Below are 13,878 nucleotides of genomic sequence, written 5' to 3'. Positions count from 1 at the left end.
GGTGTATGGTATAAACATTAAATTGACATTTATTGGTTATGTTGATCGCGCTTTCAAATTAAAAAATAACTATGTTCACAACTTCAAGGGCGCTTAGAAAAATAAAACATACTGGGTAATTTTATCTTTCTTGGCATTATTTTTTTTTTTAATTCCATTCAGAGATCTAACGATAGTAAATGTTACCATACTGAATTGGCCTATCTATCAGCTTAGCACACAAAAAAAATCAAGCATCTACCGCAATAATTCACGTCACCATAAATAAAAATCTCATCGTACTCGGCGATACGTGAAAAATAAAAAATAAATCATAACTCCGAAAATACGAAAAATCGCGGAACATACATGGGGGTGATTCAGATAGCCCTCTAGGTCCTCTACCTCCCAGCTTCAGTATATCACTACTTCTTGGGACACCCTGAATATTTAAAATTGGGGGCCGCTACCTACTGTATCTTGTATTAAAGTACCTTTTGAATACATCAAACTAGTTTCTATGTTGCTGGATTCGTCAATCTATGCGTCCCAGATGCGTCCAAAGTTAAAACGGCCGTTTTTGTTTTGAGTTTATAGATTGACTAATTCAGTAACATATAAACTAGTTTGATGTATTCAAAAGGTACTTTAATACAAGATACAGTACGTAGCGGCACATTTTTTTAAATATCTTTCGTTAAATTGAAATAATCACGATTATTTAGCAGTGTGCACGTTGATGGGCTCTTAACTTTGGCAGATGATCACTTAAAATTAAAATTTAAATGCAATTAACAATCCAGCTAATAGCTATGGAACACCCATTACGTTGTGGGCGTCTATTGGCGAGTGATCTGTTGTGAACACGCATTATGCAACTCATGCGCCGATGTGCCGCTAACCAAGATTGTTATTCCACTTGTTATCCTAGCCGCCAGTGTGCATGGAAACCGAGGAAAAACCAAAATACTTTCTGGACTGCAAGTAGGTAGAAGTATACCTACATCAGCGGTCGGCAACCTGCGGCCCGTGAACCTGTCACTTGCGGCCCGCGAGCCTCCCTGGCTATTTTTTATGTAACATTGACAAAGGACAATGTCTGATAAAGTCATAAATATTAACAAAGTACGGCCCGCGTCAACTTCGTTAACTATATACTATGTGGCCCTTGGCTGCTATCAAAAGGTTGCCGACCGCTGACCTACATTATATTAGGGACAGGGTACCTAACTCCGGTATCCATACACTAAAGGAGGCAGTTAGCAAACGCTAACATGTAGGTACGCATGGTAGGGGAGCCCAAGAAGGGATTTCTGTATTTAAGTACTCGAGCATGTCAGATTAAGATATAAGTGATATTTTGCTACTCGTGGAGTCTAAATAACCTTAGCCACTTTTAGTCTAAGTTGGTCCGGTTGGTGGGCGCAGGCGGTTAAAAAATCGTTAAGTAGATTGTGGATTTGGTTAATTTGTCCACGTCCACAAGACTGACTCCACGGGTACCAAGATATCGCTTATATTGAAACTACCTAATTATTGGCCCTTTAAAATATTGTAGCTGAGCGTTTTCCAAATAAAGTGTACATTTCATTCATGTCTTCAAAATATTGACTTCTTGGGCTCATTTTACTCAGAATCATTTGTACATTCACGCCTCATACATGAAAAAATGTGTCCCAAAATGTTGTATGAAAAAATATTTTTCCAGTGCGTCACGTTCATACAAATAAAAAAAATTCATACAAGAATGTGACGATCAGGAAAGGAAATTTTTGGACACATTTTTTTATGTATGAGGCGTGAATGTACAAATGATTCTGAGTAAAATGAGCCCAAAGTCAATATTTTGAAGACATGAATGAAATGTACACTTTATTTGGAAAACGCTCAGCTACATTGTCATAATTTGGTGGAAAATTAAAAGCTTTCTAAGCATATCGTGCAAGCAATCAGCTTGGCCCATCTGAACATGCAATTCCATAAAATAAAAGGTTTAGAGGTCGACTGAGGCATATAGTAAATTACCTAAACTACGAGTACATGATGGTATATTTTTAACTGACTACCTACGGTTTTTTCGTACTTTTTTTGGCTTTGACGTTGTATTTGGACGTACGACACGACAGTCTTGATTAGGCTTTGCACGACCGCAGTTTCTTGCCCCTCGCGTGTGTAAGGGACATTGTCCTAATTACTTTCTTAAAGTGTGAAGCCGCCTTAACTGGGCACAGCACGCGAGGTGACTCATGCACCATAACCACCCATAACTTGCCCATAACCTAACGATTCCATTGTGCGGTAGAATTGTTCGTCTAAAAGGAATAGAGTCACCGACGGAATATAATTAGGTATATAGACGATCTTAATACATTTTTGACTTAAAAAATACGAATCATGTTCTAAGTAAAAATACTTGTTAAAATTTAAGGTATTCCTAACCTCGGTAAATTACAAACTGTGAGATTATGCTGAATATATGGTCATACAAGGGTCAAGCGTGAACATTATTTTTATGTATATATTACATCCGTTAGCCATTTAATTATCAAGTTGAACATATCTACTAGAAATGTAATAGAAATTTTTCAAATATATTGACATCCAAAAATTTATGCCAACAATTCTGGTTTTCGAGTAGAAGTGATTGCGTAACGTCATCTATACCTTTAAACGACCAATTCTTGTTTAATTATACAGGGTGCCATTTGAGTCGTGATCAGTAATATGTTTTTCTAACTCCATAAACAACGAGCAATTTAATGCCCCTACTCTTACTAAAATCAGACAAGATTTTTTTTTTTTTGTTTATTTTTTGTCATTTATTTTACTTTTACAAGTGGCAATGTGGTATATAGACAGCTTTGTAAGATATTTCAAATGAAAAATTAAGTAAATTTTATTTCTAACTGGGACAAATGACAAAATTGATGTCAATGACAGTTCCGATCCAAAGAGGCGATTCAATTTACTAATTTAAATATATTAATAAGCCGTTGTAATATCCTAAATCCACTTATAAAAGTAAAATAAATGACAAAAAATAAACAAAAAATAAAAAAAATCTTGTCTGTTTTTAGTAAGAGTAGGGGCATTAAATTGCTCGTTGTTTATGGAGTTAGAAAAACATAATTACTGATCACGACTCAAATGGCACCCTGTATATACTCGTAGGTAGGTATATATTTCGGGGATCTCGGAAACGGTTCTAACGATTTCGATGAAATTTTATATATGGGTGTTTTTGGGGGCCAAAAATCGTTCTAGCTAGGGCTTATCTCTGGGAAAGCGCATTTTTGAGTTTTATATTTTTAGATGTCTCCCAGAATCCCACATATTAGAGGTACTTATAGGTATATCAGCGAGAGACAGAGCTAAAATACTGGCAATTAAATTCCGTTCCTTAATGGGTTTCTGCCAGTTGGTTCTAATAAAAGGAGTTAGGTCTGAGGCAAGTTAATTGAGCTTTTATTAAATACAAAATGTGCGTTTACTTACTTTAGTTAAATATACCTATATTTAGCGATACAGAATGTGCGTTTATTAGTTTTAAAGATATATTTAGCGTGCAAAAGTTTCCCAATTTAAGATTTTCAATTTGTGAATATTATTTTCGAGTGAATGGGTTGTAATAATTATAATACTTACTATTCAGATTGTATTAAGATTTTTCTAAAATTTCATCAATTCAATTGATTTTTGTACCACCTTTTTTGTATTATTTATAATAAAAATATTAATTAAGATGATAATTTTGATATACGTTACGTTCATGATTTCTTTCGCCGTAACGTTTGCAGTAATTTGGTCCGTTTTTTACTTTAATAGAATAATTGCTGGTTTTCCTAACTAAAGGCATTTAAAAAGGATTTTAATGTTTTAATTGTACTCGCAGACGCCCTTGCGTGATAATCACTAATTGGCGTCGTGATCGGTGGCAATAAGTACATACTTCCCAAAAAGGCCCTTTAGGTACTCTAACGTTCAACGCTCAAGTCATAGTAACAATAACTTTTTGTTTTTTGTAAATTATAAGAGAAATAAGCTTGACTTGGGACCCCGGTCCACTGCTTTACCAACTGAATTACCGAAGCAATGTAAATACAACTTCAATTTCGTATGCATAAACGGCAGATGTACTTACACAACTGTCACCTAACCGTTACCTGTGATGACGAAATAAATAAATTTAATTGAATTGAAGCCTAAATTAGGTTACTGCTTTGCTAACACTACTCTTCATCCTAGTGGCTGGCTGGCTGGATGTATTGTATGGGAGCCTGGAGTCTGGTCTGTAATGTAATCCGAGTACCTACTATTGGGGGAGGTACCCACCACCGCTCCTCCCCTCTTTGTCACACCAGAGGCCGTACCATGAGTCACTGACAGTGTCAAAACTGACATATACGCTATCGAGAACGTAATTTACTTTCTATACATCTCGTTCGCACTAATATGCGAGTACGAGCGAGATGTATAGAAAGTAAATTACGTTCTCGATGGCGTTTATGTCAGTGCCAAACTAATGGTAGCCGTATAGGTCATATTTTGCAAAGCAGGTGTGACGGTACATATTTGGCAGTTTTGTTTTCCCCAGAATCTTTAAGAGCGAAAATCATATTCCATACGATGTTTAAAAGCTTATAACTCTTATAAATCGAAAAAAATCAAACGAAGAGGCAAATATTGATAAAATTGTGTAAAAATATTTTTGTCATGTTAATATCCAGAGAGGAAAATGGGTTTTTATGGAGAACCGGTCACCTTTCCTCTTAATTACGTCTCGCTCGATCAAGATGAATTTCCAAAGTTCGAATGCCGCTCCGGTTATTCAGCAAATTAAATCTTCCGAGCAGATTTTCCCGCATTTACAGTAATAGTTGGTAATAGAATGAGCCTTGTACTGTCCACGCGGAACTGGCTACAATGAGCGCCATTACGGCAATCCGCGGGATTGCTCTGATAGTCGGAAAACTGCGCTAATGCTGTATTACAGTAATACGTTTAGTGAGGTTGATTCACTGTGAAATTGTTCACACTACAACAGAGGCAGGTATTAGGTATAAGCGATTTAAAGGGAAAAATGTAAAACAGGCGTTTATGACCAGCAAGGTTTCAACAGTGTGAATTTCTGATCGATAAAGTAAAATTTACTTCATGAGGAAACTGATCAAGGGCTTCAAGGGCAAGGGAGGAAACTTGATGGTTTTAAATGGGTACAATGTATTTTTTAAATAAATATTATGTAAATATTGATAAGTAATATTTCGCTAAGTGACTTTTGTCTGTCTCAATTTACTCTATTTACCTACTGGTTTTCTTTTCCGCACCAATTGTAATAAGTTTTTGTTTGACCAAATGGATGACTAGTGGAGAATACCTTAAGACGATAATAAGTCCATCATAGGCATCATATATAGGTTTTACGTTAAAAGTACCTTATTTTTATAAACAAGATGCACATAAATAAAACAAAAATCGGTAATTTCATCATGTTTATGTATAGGTATACTTCTATGCCATTAGCCATTAGGTACTTTAAACAGAAGTTCAGATAAAGACATATGGTTCAAAATCTCTACTAAGTACAATATAGTATGTAGGTAGGTACGAGTATACTTATTTACCTAAGTATTAGAAGGCCACTTCAACAATGAATTTATTTGAATTGCCGCGTAACTTGCATTAGTCAAGTAAGCGCTAATTACATGTGCACGGCACATTAGCACACATGAATACTCCTCATATGACTAGCTGATGCCCGCGGTTTCGTCTGCATAGAATTATACGTCCAACCTCTTAAATCGCAGGAGTTAGGCTGGTGAGGCTGTTGGCAAAGTTGCGAGGCGATTTTCTTAGAAGGTACTTAGTGTCCATCTTTAGCTAGTTTAAGGTAGGGTAACGCGCTGGCCATGACACTACGACTGGCTTTGAATAAGGCGACAACCATAGGTTGGACACAGCGATCGGAACTTTCGTTGGTTTTCGCCTTAGCCGAAGCCATCGCGCAATGTCGTGGCCAGCCGGCCTAGCCAAGCTGACAATCGCGTCTACGAAACGCTTTGTAGTTCTCTATCACTCTTCCATATTGACAGTTGCGTTTCGGTCGCTACGGAGCGTATATTAAGCGATTGGCACGTTGGCTATGCGCCAGGCCGTAAGGTAGAGCGATAAAGAGGATTCCTTTTACGCGGTAGTTTACATACATTTTACTCGTTCTTTTTCTATATTTTAAGTAGGTACCTTTGTTACGAATCCGCGGGTTTTATTATAAGGCAAAACAGAATATTATTGTCGCTAACAACTCGTTTCAGCATCGCAAAGTAAATTAGTACCTACACAACCGTGACCGATTTAAAGGAAAAACTAATACACTTTTTATCGACTTCGGTGACGCTTAATATAAGGTTACAAAACTTACAAACGGTTATTTTTAGGGTTCCGCAAAAGGCGTGCACCGGGTTCTGACTAACCCTCGATATAATTATTAAAAGAGTTCACTTAAAAAAAATTCATTGTTTGTCTTTTAAAACATTGTATGGAATTGGTTTTACGCCCTAACTCTTATAATAATAAGATCGAATAAATTCAAACGAAGGGGCTAATCTACAATAAATCAACAATAGATGGTCAAACCAATTTGTCAGTAAATAGGACCCAAAAAAACTATACTCATCCTTTTTTTTTTGAGTGCTAGTACTAGTGTAAGACAAAGATAGTATGATTCTCTCTATGTTTGAAATGGGACAGTCCTTTGACACACTATATGTATACAATAAATTGTGTAAAATTATTTTCCATAATATCAACATCCAGAGAGGAAAATGGACGTTTGTAATAGTAATAGCAGTCGTCCACTATCCTCTTAAACGCTTCAGTAACGGCAGAGGACAGCAAGCTAAGATCAGGTGTTGAAATCAATATCGTTGCAATTAATCAATGACTCATTGTTATTGGTCGTCTCGTATTTGATTGATTAACTGAGCTGAGGACAGGAAGTGTCGCTATTTGATAGAGTATTCCTGTTACAATCGTAAGTGACATTGGAAAAGATTACATGGTATTTAATGCGATAGAAGGCCGTATTATCAGTGTTGTGAATAACGCTTATTTTTAGGCTTAAAGACTCGAGCCCTCATCAAGACTCGTAAGTCTTTAAGACTCGACTATATTTGAGAATTGTATTTATTTATTTTACGCGTATGGATGTAAGAAAACGTCTTTTGCCGCGTGTGATGCCTCAAGACTCTTAAGGGTTCGAGTCTTTAAGCCTCAAAATGAGCGTTATTTGCAACACTACGTCTTATATATGTTTATAAATATATATACATATATAAGAGACCGGGCTTTACTAGGAAAACAATATAAAAGCTCAAAAATGCGCGTTTTCCCAGAGATGAGACCAAGCTATATCGATTTAACCCCCATATACCAAATTTCATCGAAATGGTTAGAGCCGTTTCCAAGATCCCCGAAATATGTATATAAATAAATGTACAAGAATTGCTCGTTTAAAGGTACCTATAAGATAGACCCGATTCCTTAAGGGCGTCCGCTAACTGACGCAAGTCCACGGAGCCTTAAATTGTATATATAGCTGTCGTCAAAAAATAGTTTTTGAAAACATTGAGTTTGCTCCCATTCTTACAGCTGACTTGAATAGATCTATTATTCATAAGTAGGCTCAATACCCACGGTAATTAAATCCCCATTGTCATTGGAGTAGGTATACGTAACATTTGTGTAAATACATCGTTACTATGTCAACGTAGCACCGGCAACGAATAATCAGGTGAAAACTAAAATCATGGATATTTGCTAACACGTTCTTGATATAATTTGACAAAAATCACTTTGTATCGTGACTTTGGTCCTTCGAACCGGATAGTTAAGGTAAGCTAACTGTGGCATTTGCAAAGTGTGACAATATCTGTCAATTTTTTATGAAAATGTAACGTTTATAATGACACTCTTCACTTTGTTATGTTCAGGTCGGTGCAAAGTTAGCTTAGACTGACTCTGAGTGACCTAAATAAGTAAACACACAAATAATTCGGCATAGCGCATCTGAATCGCGCTTCAATTCAAAGAGACATTATTATTCACAACGACAGGACTTAATCGCGTAAAATTAAGTTTTAAATGTACCTCCGGACGTTTCGAGGACGGCGTTGTCCCCGTGGTCTCGGAGAAGACTGGCTAAAGTTGACCTCAACATCTTCTAGGCGCTCGAGTTTTAAGAACTACCCGCACTTGGTCTTGTTTATCAGCTAGAACGTTTTGCATAATAATGAGTAAAAATAGTGAAAGTTTAAATCAAATAGTCTTCAACTTCAAATCTAGAATAAAATTTCGATCTACCATTGATAGGTCAATGTTGGGATTGTTGGAAGACGCATATTTATAAAATTTATTTCAGCGTAGACCGCCATAAAGCAAGACTCTTTCGTATGTATTTCGTACGTCGATCAGACACATTCAGAAATTAGGCAGATCTTCACCCCTCCTGCTCTACCCACTCCTCTCCTACTCTGCTAAGTGGAGTATGTCGTGTACCGCAAGGCCTTACTCGTAATTTCACTAAAAATAAAGAGGTTTAATTAGAGCTTTATTGTACACTAGCTGTGCCCGCGGCTCCGCCCGCGTGGAATTCGGTCTGTGTCAGTAAGCTAATTCATCCCTAATTTCTCTTTCCCCTGGAGGCGGAACTTGAAGTAAAGTTGACAGATGGATACGATTAGGGGACTGAAGTCCAGATAAAATATTTTACAATTAATAGGTAGGTACTTACCACTAAACAAAACTACACTTCAAAACCAATAGTTTTTTTTCGCCCTTATTCCAATATTAGACGTGATTTAAACGACACAGAGTTATAGTAGGTGTATAACGGACAATACAGTACTACTTTTGTATTTTTACGTTCTTGACTGTACCTATCCAAATCATGTCCATGGCAAATATCATCCAATTCTGTCCTCCAGTCAAATCATTCTGAGCATGAAAAATTAAGAATTATACACATAGAAATCCATACTTCCTAACAAACTTTCGAATTTAGGTCTAATATTATATTAGTTAGAAGTAAGATTAGAGGAAAGGAGAATATTATAGATATCAAAAACTTGAGGCCGAGTATTTACACTTTATTTACAGTTGTTTATGTATGCATAACTAAATATCTACATATATGTATGTACCGGGGATTACTTTTAAGAGTGTAAAAAAATGTTTAATTATAAATTGGCCTAAGTTGTAGTCGCTTGGTAGGGTGCCCAGAATGCCACCTTTATCAAAGTAGGCTTAACTTTAAAAGTTAAAAACGCGAGCGTAGTGAGCGCGAATTTTTTTTGATAGAAAAAAAATTAGAGATGCTATGTCAGGGACATAGCCGCAGTGGTTTACGTGAAATTTTGGTGTGGATATCTAATGCGAAAGCTGAAGGCCGAGCTTCATGTAGGGTCGAAGGCCCGAAGCGTCCAGAATGTCAATGCTTAAGTCGTAGTAGTAGTCGCTCGGTAGGGTGCCCAGAATGCCACCTTTATCAAAGTGGGCTTAACCCTTAAAATCGTATTAAAAACGCGAGCGTAGCGAGCGCGAATTTTTTTTTATACAAAAAAAAATTAGAGAGGCTATGTCATGGACATAGCCGCAGTGGTTTACGTGAAATTTTGGTGTGGATATCTAATGCGAAAGCCGAAGGCCGAGCTCCATGTAGGGCCGAAGGCCCGAAGCGTCCAGGATGTCAGTGCTTAATCACAGAACAATGGTATCAGTGTCTAAATGCGAAAGCCGAAGGCCGAGGTCCGCTTAGGGCCGAAGGCCCGAAGCGTCCGTCGTAGTAGTAGTCGCTCGGTAGGGTGCCCAGAATGCCACCTTTATCAAAGTAGGCTTAACTTTAAAAGTTAAAAACGCGAGCGTAGCGAGCGCGAATTTTTTTGATAGAAAAAATTGAGAGAGGCTATGTCAGGGACACCGCCGCAATGGTTGAATTTTGGTGTGGATATCTAATGCGAAAGCCGAAGGCCGAGCTCCTCGTAGGGCCGAAGGCCCGAAGCGTCCTGGATGTCAGTGCTTAATCACAGAACAATAGTATAAGTGTCTAAGTGCGAAGGCCGAAGGCCGAGCTCCGCGTAGGGCGGAAGGCCGAAGCGTCCAGGCTGTCAGTGCTTAAACACAGAACAATAGTATTAATGTAGGTTAATGTGTGTGCTGGGCTCTCCAGTATCCGCTGATGCACCACAGTACTTACCGTCGAGCGCGTCTGTCGTGCGAATCCGCTGAGCGGTCAACCGCTCTTCGCACTGCGTGAACGTCTCCGATTCTTCCTCAGATTCCTGAGACCGTGCTACCTTGTAACCTCAATACGTTGCGAGAATTTCGCGAAAAATTCGTTTTTTTTCGGAAAGGTATGGTAACGCGTTTAAAATGCAAGTCCCAAATTGTTTGACATTTACAAAGACTTAATACCTATTTAAAATTTAAAAACTTTCGCGTTTCGAACACATATTAACTCACATTTATAGACGGGCCTATCTCGAAATTTATTTTATTACCTTTATTTACCGACGTTTCGACACAGGTTTCACTGGTCATGGTCGCGGCTAACTGATGTCCCAACAAAATGTCAAAACAGAGATTTGTGCAACTACCCGACGAAAAGTGTATGAAAAAGTTTGGGGTAGACATCATATTTTAAACCTTGTCAATAAACCCGCGATAGACCCGTCTATAAATGTGATTTAATATGTATTTGCAAAGACGTTTGACATTGACTAAGAAAAATGTTGTTTTTTTACAAAGTACATACCTACACAAAAAAAAAGTTTACACCACTTTCTTAAGTTAGCGCCATAAGATTCAGGTGCAAACATAACTTAATTGAGTGTAGTGGCCACCCCCCTTTTAGGGGTTGAATTTTTCTAGCCTAAAATAGGGCCAGGGAGTTTCTTGACAGATTAGTAAAGTTTGCATCAAAATCCGTTCAGCCGTTTTCACGTGATGCGCGGTCAAATAAACAGATAAACAGATAAACAGATAAACAGACAAACAGACAAACAGACAAAAATTCTAAAAACGGTTGGAACGTGTTCTGTTATCGATTCTAAGTATCCCCAACCAACTTTTTTTCGAATATCTTCCATGTACAGACTTTCGACCCTCTTCAGCTTTATTATATGTATAGATTTTATGGGCTGTTTCGATCCGTAGTTGAGTCACCCCTTGATAGGGATCGCACGACCTTGACTCGCTCCCCCTTTCACAAACAAGGTTGAGCCAGTTTACTTAACAAATAGGAACGTCAAAGTGAAGAAAGTACATTTAATTTCAAGCAGATTCCGATATCAATTAGAATTTATTTAATTTAGAGCTTTTTATTAGGGTTCCGTAGCCAAATGGCAAAAAACGGAACCCTTATAGATTCGTCATGTCTGTCTGTCTGTCTGTCCGTCTGTCCGTCTGTCTGTCCGTCCGTATGTCACAGCCACTTTTCTCCGAAACTATAAGAACTATACTGTTGAAACTTGGTAAGTAGATGTATTCTGTGAACCGCATTAAGATTTTCACACAAAAATAGAAAAAAAACAATAAATTTTTGGGGTTCCCCATACTTCGAACTGAAACTCAAAATTTTTTTTTTCATCAAACCCATACGTGTGGGGTATCTATGGATAGGTCTTCAAAAATGATATTGAGGTTTCTAATATCATTTTTTTCTAAACTGAATAGTTTGCGCGAGAGACACTTCCAAAGTGGTAAAATGTGTGTCCCCCCCCCCTGTAACTTCTAAAATAAGAGAATGATAAAACTAAAAAAAATATATGATGTACATTACCATGTAAACTTCCACCGAAAATTGGTTTGAACGAGATCTAGTAAGTAGTTTTTTTTTTATACGTCTTAAATCGCCTAAATACGGAACCCTTCATGGGCGAGTCCGACTCGCACTTGGCCGCTTTTTAATTTTTGTTTACGAAAACATTCGGCGGACTTCGTAACGGATGGCATCTTATTACTAGACTAACTCTAGGTTAAAGATAGAGCTTATGATACATGCATAGTTAGATTTTTTTAATGTATTTACTTAACATGGGCCATATTTTTGAGAAAACTGTATGCACCCATATTTTTATATATTTGACTGTACCATATTAATATTTTATAACTTACATATTCTGGGCCAACAGATTTTATTTTCCCGTAGTAGACTCCAGCGAATTATTTTTATTAAAGAAAAATTCTGAAAATATTTTGCTTAACCGGAAATTCATTATGAATACTGCGACAACTTAAAATTAATCTTTCGCCGATATAATCATATTGAATAAAATATGAAAATGTTCATATTAAACCAAAATAGAACCTAACATTTTCACAATAATTCAATAAAAATCCTGAAAGTTCAAACGCAAACGCGCAAAAACAGATTTGCGCTGAAATTTTCGATCTCTACTTAATTTTCCTTAACTTAAAACTTACCCGTAAAAGCGAACAATCCTTTTAGAACTTGATCCGATTGATTCGTATGTAAGTAATTGTTCACTACACTTCACAATGTTTTGGCAGTTCGGGCGGAGCGCTCGGCGCCGAATGGCGATGAGGGATGTAAACAAAATAACAAAGCCCTTCGCGCGTGCGCTCTGGTTCGCGGTCGGCGAGCGACTGGTTATGGTTATAGGATGGGGTATGGGGCATATGTAGTACTAGCTGTGCCCGCGGCTCCGCCCGCGTGGAATTCGGTCTGTGTCAGTAAGCTAATTCATCCCTAATTTCTCTTTCCCCTGGAGGCGGAACTTGAAGTAAAGTTGACAGATGGATACGATTAGGGGACTGAAGTCCAGATAAAATATTTTACAATTAATAGGTAGGTACTTACCACTAAACAAAACTACACTTCAAAACCAATAGTTTTTTTTCGCCCTTATTCCAATATTAGACGTGATTTAAACGACACAGAGTTATAGTAGGTGTATAACGGACAATACAGTACTACTTTTGTATTTTTACGTTCTTGACTGTACCTATCCAAATCATGTCCATGGCAAATATCATCCAATTCTGTCCTCCAGTCAAATCATTCTGAGCATGAAAAATTAAGAATTATACACATAGAAATCCATACTTCCTAACAAACTTTCGAATTTAGGTCTAATATTATATTAGTTAGAAGTAAGATTAGAGGAAAGGAGAATATTATAGATATCAAAAACTTGAGGCCGAGTATTTACACTTTATTTACAGTTGTTTATGTATGCATAACTAAATATCTACATATATGTATGTACCGGGGATTACTTTTAAGAGTGTAAAAAAATGTTTAATTATAAATTGGCCTAAGTTGTAGTCGCTTGGTAGGGTGCCCAGAATGCCACCTTTATCAAAGTAGGCTTAACTTTAAAAGTTAAAAACGCGAGCGTAGTGAGCGCGAATTTTTTTTGATAGAAAAAAAATTAGAGATGCTATGTCAGGGACATAGCCGCAGTGGTTTACGTGAAATTTTGGTGTGGATATCTAATGCGAAAGCTGAAGGCCGAGCTTCATGTAGGGTCGAAGGCCCGAAGCGTCCAGAATGTCAATGCTTAAGTCGTAGTAGTAGTCGCTCGGTAGGGTGCCCAGAATGCCACCTTTATCAAAGTGGGCTTAACCCTTAAAATCGTATTAAAAACGCGAGCGTAGCGAGCGCGAATTTTTTTTTTTATACAAAAAAAAATTAGAGAGGCTATGTCATGGACATAGCCGCAGTGGTTTACGTGAAATTTTGGTGTGGATATCTAATGCGAAAGCCGAAGGCCGAGCTCCATGTAGGGCCGAAGGCCCGAAGCGTCCAGGATGTCAGTGCTTAATCACAGAACAATGGTATCAGTGTCTAAATGCGAAAGCCGAAGGCCGAGGTCCGCTTAG

General features: G+C 37.6%; 1 protein-coding gene across 1 annotated transcript in view; it reads right to left on the bottom strand.

Annotated features, from left to right (window-relative positions):
- The window catches only part of LOC134655734 (uncharacterized), a 40,616-nt gene extending 27,990 nt beyond the window's left edge, over positions 1-12,626 (bottom strand). Inside the window, exon 1 of the mRNA XM_063511198.1 lies at positions 12,457-12,626. The gene's annotated coding sequence lies outside the window, so the exon portion shown is untranslated. The remainder of the gene's footprint in view (positions 1-12,456) is intronic.
- Between the last annotated feature and the right edge of the window lie 1,252 nt (positions 12,627-13,878).

The sequence above is a fragment of the Cydia amplana genome, chromosome 17 (assembly GCF_948474715.1).
Source record: "Cydia amplana chromosome 17, ilCydAmpl1.1, whole genome shotgun sequence".
Classification (NCBI taxonomy): Eukaryota; Metazoa; Arthropoda; class Insecta; order Lepidoptera; family Tortricidae; genus Cydia; species Cydia amplana.
Note: the sequence above shows the minus strand (reverse complement) of the source record. Positions and strands in the feature narration are given on the sequence as shown.